Here is an 8362-nt window from a genome sequence, read left to right on the forward strand (position 1 = left end):
GTCTAAGCCAGTTGAGAGATTTGGCCTCTTGAGAGTATCAGTTTTTGTCACTTATGGCAAAACAAGATCTCCGCAAAGTCCTGATCAGGATTAAACAAGATGTGGAGGTGCTGGTGTTGGACTGGGGTGGACAAAGTCAAAAATCACACGGCACTGGGTTATAGTCCAACAGGTTTATCTGAATGAGATTAAACGAGATGAACCCTCTTCCAAGAAATCTTGAAGAACACAAGTTCCAATATTATGAGATGTAAATCGGGGATCAGACAGCATTGATAAAGCATTCAAAATTGCCAGCAGAGTTACAGAAGTTTCAGATTCAATTCATCATTATCAATGCTCTGTTAGCCTCCCCCTACCTCCACGATCTAACCCATTTGTGTAGCTTTCCATTTCCTTCACCATTAAATACTGACCTAGTTTCCATTTTAAGGCATTTGCTTCAATAACTCCATTTTGTATAAACTTCTACATTCTAATTGCTCTGGGGAAATGAGGGTTATACTCATTTCTCCTCTGAGTATATTGGTGACTGATTTATCTTTGGAAGTTCCTTGATGTGGGTTCCCCTTAACAAGTAGTTCCAGTCTATAAATTAGATCACTCCACTGCCTTTTCTAGAGAGAAATGATGATGACTATCCAGTGTTTCTGAATAATTATAATCACTTCTGGTGTCACCCTGAAAAGATCTTTGAGATGTACTATGGTAGTGAAAGACACTATATAAATGCAAGCTCTTTCTGTCTTAAGGCTATCACCCACGGAAGGAAAGCAGTTTCTCCAGAATGCAACACAGTGACAATTGCTTGAACATCATTCAAGCTTAAAGGCTAACACAAAAGAGAAATTTGCACTACTCTTTACAAATTGAGTTTTAGATTCTATCTTTGTCTCCTTACTGCTACTCTCCATGCCTGTCTTCCTTATGTGAACTCAAATATGGAGTCTACCGTAAGGTCCATTTAGTCAGACCCATTCAGAATTAATATCTTCCATTCCTCAGAATACCCATAATAGACGTTCTCGAGCCATTACTATCCTTGGCAGGTGATGAGGTTGTGCTGGCTGTTGAATTATATTAGAGCTAGCTAATGTCACCATTTCCAAAAGTGGTTACTGTCCAAATGAGCTGTGATATGTATATCGTTTACAGTACATCTCACTGTTGTTCACAGTTGTAGTTTGTCTAATTGGGTTCACGACAAACAATGCAATATTTAAAATGCCCACTAGCTGTATTGCCGTTTATTTAATGCTGTGCTTGCATCAGAGCCTATTTGGCGGTACCCATGATCATCAGAGATAACACTTTCACACTTTATAATTGCCTCTGGACGCTCCCAACACCCTGTTTATGCCTAGGGCAAATAAAGGAACCAACTCCTCTAAGGTCTACTTCACTAAAGTGTCCTCCAGCTGAGGCATGAATATGTAATGTCAACTTCCTAAAGGTCTTGATGTTGAAAATAGTTGTTAAAGACTAGAGATACTCCTAAGCACTCAGTTAAGAAAGAATGTATATTTATATAGAATTCTCTACTACCACAGAACATACAAAAGATTTTTTAAGTCTTTAAGCACCAAGGACAGGTGAGTAGGACTAGTTTAATTTGGGAACCTGGTTGATGTAAACTAGTTGGACTGAAGAGTCTGTTTTCACACTGTAAGACTCTGTGAAAGAGTTAAATACCATAGGTAATACAAAAAGCAAAATCTTATGAACCAGCAACAAGCAAATCAACTTTTTGAGTGACATTGGTTGAAGGATAAGGTCAAGAACATATCTGTTTTTCTTCAAATGCTCACGAGGGGACTTTGACTTGACAGCTCACTTGAAAGATGGCAGATCTGACAATGCAACACTCCCTCAGACCTGCACAGAAATGAGCTCAAGTCGTTCTAAGGCTTAGAGGCAAGATTTCTGCCACTGAACTAAAACTGAGATTAGATTGTAATTTCTAACTTAACATCTGAATACAAAACCGAATTTTAACTGTCCGTAATGGGAAGTGCCTGATTTTCATCGAAATCAAATTCAACAAAAAAGTGGCAACTGAAATGGCAGGATTACAACAACAGCTCTACAGCAAGGGAGTGAGTTGATGTTTGCCAGTTCCGGGAAAATATCCCACCAATCATTAGCTCCATGAAAATGACAGAACCAAGTGAGACAGAGAAAGGAAAGAACTAAGACAAAAAGGAAGAGATAGATGAAGAAAATTAAGGGCAGCAAAAGAGTAGCCAAATAGAAATAGTGAAATGGCAGAAGCATAATATCAGGGAGAGATAATAGGAAATGGAACAGAATGCTAGGACACAAGGTGGACAGAATATAGGAAGATAGAGAGAAAGCAATTGAAGAAGGTGTAAAGGGAGAAACGTGAAAACGACAGAAACAATAAAACATTTCACTGGCTCATCCAAAGCAATGTTATATCATACGGGCATAAATAATGACAGTTTGAAAATGAAAATGCAGATTTTCATTCACAATAAAGTAACTATATTTACATAAATTACTTCTATGTTATGCTGAAAATGCTTTTCAGTAATATGATAATTCCATACCATAGATAAAATTAATATAAGCATTAAGTGTAACTTTTGCCTTGCATGATAATTTCAAACTTCAGTAGAATTGACTTTTTGTTTACGTCATGAAAAGTTTAAAGACCAGGGATTAAAAATAATGGCATTAAAATTATTGCAAAGCATTCAGTAACGAAGACAACCCACCTTGTGGAAACTTGCTTGCTCTCTGTTACTCATGTAGTGCTTCACCATCAGAGAGCTAGATCACTCGTGCTGAGTTGTTAAATAAAGCTTTAGGCCAGTAAAGAGAGACTTGTTCTGTGCTGATTTATATTCCGTCTACAAAGGTACAGGAAGAAGTACTTGATTACATAAAATCTGTGACGACTGCATCTTGATGGAAAAAGGAACACTCCTTAAAAGTGGCACTAAGCCACATTGTTAAAATGATTCCTGCATGACACACCCCTAACTGACTTAATAAAAGCATGCATCAATTATTTTAATTCATGTTTTTTGTGAATCGTACCCCATATCCACCCCACACCAAGTATTGACTATTTCGAGAGTTAGCAGCCTTCTGCCCACAAAACAATCTAGAAAAAGAATGGAAACTATTTCTATTTGTGCAAAGGTAAATTTTCTGCTTATCTGAAATGGCACCGTAACCCACCTCACCCCAACAATCTGGGCTGAAATTCAAATAAGGGTCATGGTTCTCCTGGTGTCCTGATCGTAGCTCGTCCTCTGAAGCATGACACACAGATTAACTGGTTTAACGTCCCATTGTTGTGTATGGGAATCTGCCAGCACCCAATGGCTGCTGTTTCTGCCCATTGAGGAATGCCTGAATTCCATGTAATCCATTGTCTGCAGTTCTTTGGAAACAAATGGGTTCTCGTTGTGTCTCAGTTCATCACACTCTTGCCACAGAGTCAGAAGTTTGTGTTCAAGAAATATTCAGAACAGAACATCTTGAATCACTTCATTGCTCGGGGATTGTTGAGGTGCCAATCATGGAATCCCTACAGTGTGGAAGCAGGCCATTCGGCCTATCGAATCTACACTGAATCTCTGAAGGGCATTGCACCAGAACCACACCCATAATCCCACATTTCCCATGGCTATCTCACTTAGCCTGCACGCTTCTGAACAATTTAACATGGCCAACACACATAACCTGCACATCTTTGGACTTTGGAAGGAAACCGGAGCACCCAGAGGAAACTCAGACAGACATGGGGACAGTGTGCAAATTCCACACATTCTGTCACCCGAGGCTAGAATTGAACCCCGGTCCCTAGAGCTGTGAGGAAACAGTGCAAACCACTGAGCCACTGTGCCACCCCTGCAAGCAAACAGAGTGGTAAACATCAGGTACACTGTCACTGTTGTGAAATAAATTTTCTCTGGTGTACTGGCCAAAATTAAGCCCCCAAAAAGATATTACTAAGGCAAAATCAAATCAGATTGCTGTTCATGGAAAGGTTGATGTATGCAAAATGAATTATTTCTTACACTCTAGCAGTGACATCACTTTAAAACTGGCTGCAAAGATCTCTGCGAACATCTTTTCATGTTTTTGAAAGATGTTATACAAATCCCAGTCTGACTTTCACTGGGACACCCACATTCCTATTATGAAGAGCAAAGGTTGGGAGCCATGGCAACATTCCACAACTAGCCACACTCCTAGTCACATTGTTCTCATGCATACACAACCTTAGCATCTAGCAAACAGTGAGGAAAATTGCCCTGTCCATAAAACATAGGTCAAATCCATTCTGGCCAATATTTTTTGTTGAATCAGTCTGTTGTACAAGGTAATGTTTCTGAAAGTGGTCATTTTACATCAGCTCCACCAATTTTACCACTGCCTCTCAGAGTCTGTTACCTTGCTTTCAAATGGAGCAGATATGACTGCTAACTCCCTAAGGTCCTATAATTGTGTCTGACAATATGTAGCTACTGCCATCATGGAATAAATCATCTTGTTGTTTAAGAATTGTGCCTCTTCTGAAGATACAATATTGTGCTGTATCGTCGATCAATAATCATTGGATTAGCCTAAGGTAAAGCAAAGGAGGATTAGTGGCAGCAAAGGACATAATGGGAGAGGTGGCAAATACCACAAAATGCCAGCACTGGTCATTTTGGAAAATATCACATGGTCTATCTCGATCATGAGCAAAGTAATGGAAAGGGATTTCAAGGAGTGCTTAGTGTGTAATGAAATGGTCATTGATGCCCACATTGGGTTCTGTTACAAACCTCAATGATCCATATCTGGGCACCAGAGCTGAATTTCAGGAGTGAAGAACATATCTGCCCTCGAAATCAGGGCAGAATGTGACTAAGTGTGCAATTAAAATTAATTGCAATAGCATTTAGGAGAAACAATTCAATTGCTGAAATATACAAAAGGTGATGGTACGGCTGTTGGAGGCCAATCATCTCAGCTCCAGAATATGGTCACAGGAGGTACTTGAGACCAGCTATCTTCATTAACTTTATCAATGACTTTCATCCAACATTAGAACTGAGAATATTACATGGTGTTCATTTGTAACTCCTCAGACCATGAAGCAGTCCATGACTGCACACAGCAAGAGTGGGGCAAATTCCAGCTGAAGAAATTTTGGACAACTGGCCGTCTAAATATGCTTTTTTTTTCCTTATAATTTGAAGGATTACTCAGATCCTCCAATTACTTCTGCTGATATGTTTGGCTTATGTTATACTGTGGTTTCACCGTTTTGGTGCTGGCCAGAATGAGAGTTACAGAGTCATAGAGATGTACAGCACTGAAACAAACCCTTCAGTTGTACTTGGCCATGCCAAACAGATATCCTAAATTAATTTAGACCCATTTGCCTCCATTTGGCCAATATCCCTCCAAACCCTTCCTATTCATATACCCATCCAAATGCCCTTTATATATTATAATTGTACCAGCCTCCACCACTTCCTCTGGCAGGTCATTCCATACACGCACCATCCTCTGCGTGAAAAAGTTGCCCTTAGGTCCCTTTCAGATCTTTCCCCTCACACTTTAAACCTATACTCTCTAGTCTTGGACTACCCTACCCTGGGGAAAGGACTTTGGCTCTTCACTCTATGTATGCCCCTCATGATTTTGTAAACCTCTCAACCTCCTACGCTTCAGTGAAAGAAGTCCCAGCCTCTCTTTGTTACTCAAACCTTTGATTCCCGGCCACATCCTGGTAAACCTCTTACTCAGAAACAAAAGGTTTATTTGTATACTTCTGACAGAGGAGCAGAAAGAAGACAGATGGTGTGGAGGGTTGCTAATGATAGTGAAAGAGAGAAAGAGGTGCAAAATTAAGGTCTGAAAGATTCTCTCAAAGCACCAGACAGTATGTGTCCGCATGTGTGTGTGTGTGTGTGTGTATGCATTGGGGGCAGATAAATTTAGGAAAAACGGGGTACAAAAACATAAATATGTAATACATTAAGGAAGAAAAATATCATTCCTCAAATAAGACTTGGAAAAATATAGATTACAAGGTTGTCTGTCCCTCTTGATTATAAAACTCTCAAATAGTTTTTAAGAATTTAATTAGGTCAATTCAATAAGCAACTGACCCATGACTTTAATACAAAATGTAGAGTGCACAAAATCTTCCACTTTCATTTTATAAATTAAGGAGACTGACATATTGCAATTATTTATACACTGAGAAGCTCATAGTTGTACATTCCTTATTGCACAGCTCTTTTTATTTTCTGTTTGTTGTGAATGATGATTATTCTTTTAACTTTTATCATCACAACAATTTGACAGCTGCCATTTTCACTTTTTGATAAACCAATTAGCTGTCTTCTTAGACACTTAAGGACAATGTGAGGTTGTGAAAGATGCAACAAAACTCAAGTCATTTCTTTAAACAGTGACCCTTGTTGATTAATGAGTGCCAATTTTGAATTTGTGTTCTCCCCATTCAATCTTTTTGAATGACCAGCTGAATGATTTTGGAGGGCCTTGTGTCAGGATGTCCCTAACTCTAGGCCAGAAGGCCTGACTTCAAATCCCACCCGCCCCAAACACGTCTGTAATAATAAACAAAGAACTGGGATTGCTGGAGATCTGAAACAAAAACGGAAATTGCTGGAGAAACTCAGCAGGTTTGGTAGTATCTGTGGAGACCAAGAATAGTTATTATTTCAAGGTCAGTAATCCTTCTTCAGAACTGTTAGCAACTAGAAAAAGATGATGTAAATGCTGACCAGATAGTGAGAGGAGAAATAAAGATAGAGCCCAGAGAGACAGAACAACAGACAGACAGAGGAAGGGCTGAATGATGGTAAGCCAGTCAGAAAGAAAAGCTGGTGATAGGGACCATAAATCAGCGAAGATGAGTTGGATGTGCCTGTAATATGTCTAAATAGGTAGATTAAATATCTTCAATGTTGCTTGCACTTGTGTGACTGCTCCACAACCTTCGGGGGAGCTAGTAAACAACATGAAAATGCAGGACTTTTTTCTCAGTGATCCGGATGGAGGAGAAGGGCTGAAGAAGGGCTTATGCCCGAAATGTCGATTCTCCTGCTCCTTTGATGCTGCCTGACCTGCAGCGCTTTTCCAGCAACACATTTTTAAGCTCCGGATGGAGGAGAAGGTTTGCCAACACATGAAAGTTAAGGGCTACTCTCAACACTGAAGTCGGGTAGTGAGATTTCCGAATGGGAGATCGATCAGTGATTTTCCTGAGAATGTGTCTGATGTGGTGAGCTACACTGTGATGGAAAACCCGATGCCACAGATTATGCTTTATGCTACGGCTGGAATTCTAAACAATAGTCTTATAAAGTCATCGAGTCATACAGCACAGAGACACCACTTCGGTCAAACCAGTCTATGCCGAACATAATCTCAAACTAATCCCACCTGCCTGCTCCTGGCCCATATCCCTCCAAACCTTTCCCATTCATGTATCCATCCAAATGTCTTTTAAACGTTGTAATTGTACCCGGATCCATCACTTCATCAGGTAGTTCGTTACACACTTGAACTACCCTCTGTGTAAAATAATTTGCCTCATCACTTTTTAAAATCTCTCTCCTCTCACCTTAAAAATGTGCCCTCTAGTCTTGAAATTCCCCATCTGAGGGAAAAGACAACTACCATCAACTCTATCTATACCTCTCCTTATTTTATAAACTTCTTTCAAGTCACCTCTCAACCTCCTGCGCTCCAGTAAGAAAAGTCCCAGCCTATCCAGCCTTTCTTTATTACTCCAACCTTGCACACCTGGCAACATCCTGGTAAATCTCTTCTGAACCATCTCGACCTTAATAATATCCTTCCTGTAACTGGGCAACCAGAACTGGACACTGTATTCCAGAACAGGCCTCACCAACATCCTGTACAACCTCAACATAATGTCCCAACTCTCATAATCAAAGGACTGAGCAATGAAGGCAAGCATGTCAAATATCTTTTTAACCACCCTGTCTATATGTGATACAAACTTTAGAGAATTATGTACCTACACCCCTAGGTTCCTCTGTGCTAATACACGACCTAAGGCCCAACCATGAACTGTATAAGCCCTACCCTTGCTTGTTATACCAAAATCCAATACCTTGCATTTATCCATCTGTCATTTTTCAGCCTGCTGATCCACTTGATTGAGATCCTTTTGTAATCTTAGTAACCTTCTTTACTGTATATTATGCCACTAATGTTGGTGCCATCCACAAACTTACTAATGATGCCTTCTATATTCTCATCCAAATCACTTATACAAATGAAAAACAGAAGAGGATCCAGAACCAAACCCTGTGGAACACTGCTGGTCACAGGC

At 39.9% G+C, this 8362-nt stretch overlaps 1 protein-coding gene across 1 annotated transcript in view; it reads right to left on the minus strand.

Annotated features, from left to right (window-relative positions):
• The window catches only part of LOC122542470 (dual oxidase 1-like), a 115139-nt gene extending 112315 nt beyond the window's left edge, over window positions 1-2824 (minus strand). Inside the window, exon 1 of the mRNA XM_043680203.1 lies at window positions 2739-2824. The gene's annotated coding sequence lies outside the window, so the exon portion shown is untranslated. The remainder of the gene's footprint in view (window positions 1-2738) is intronic.
• Between the last annotated feature and the right edge of the window lie 5538 nt (window positions 2825-8362).

Source organism: Chiloscyllium plagiosum, chromosome 40 (assembly GCF_004010195.1).
Source record: "Chiloscyllium plagiosum isolate BGI_BamShark_2017 chromosome 40, ASM401019v2, whole genome shotgun sequence".
Lineage (NCBI taxonomy): Eukaryota > Metazoa > Chordata > Chondrichthyes > Orectolobiformes > Hemiscylliidae > Chiloscyllium > Chiloscyllium plagiosum.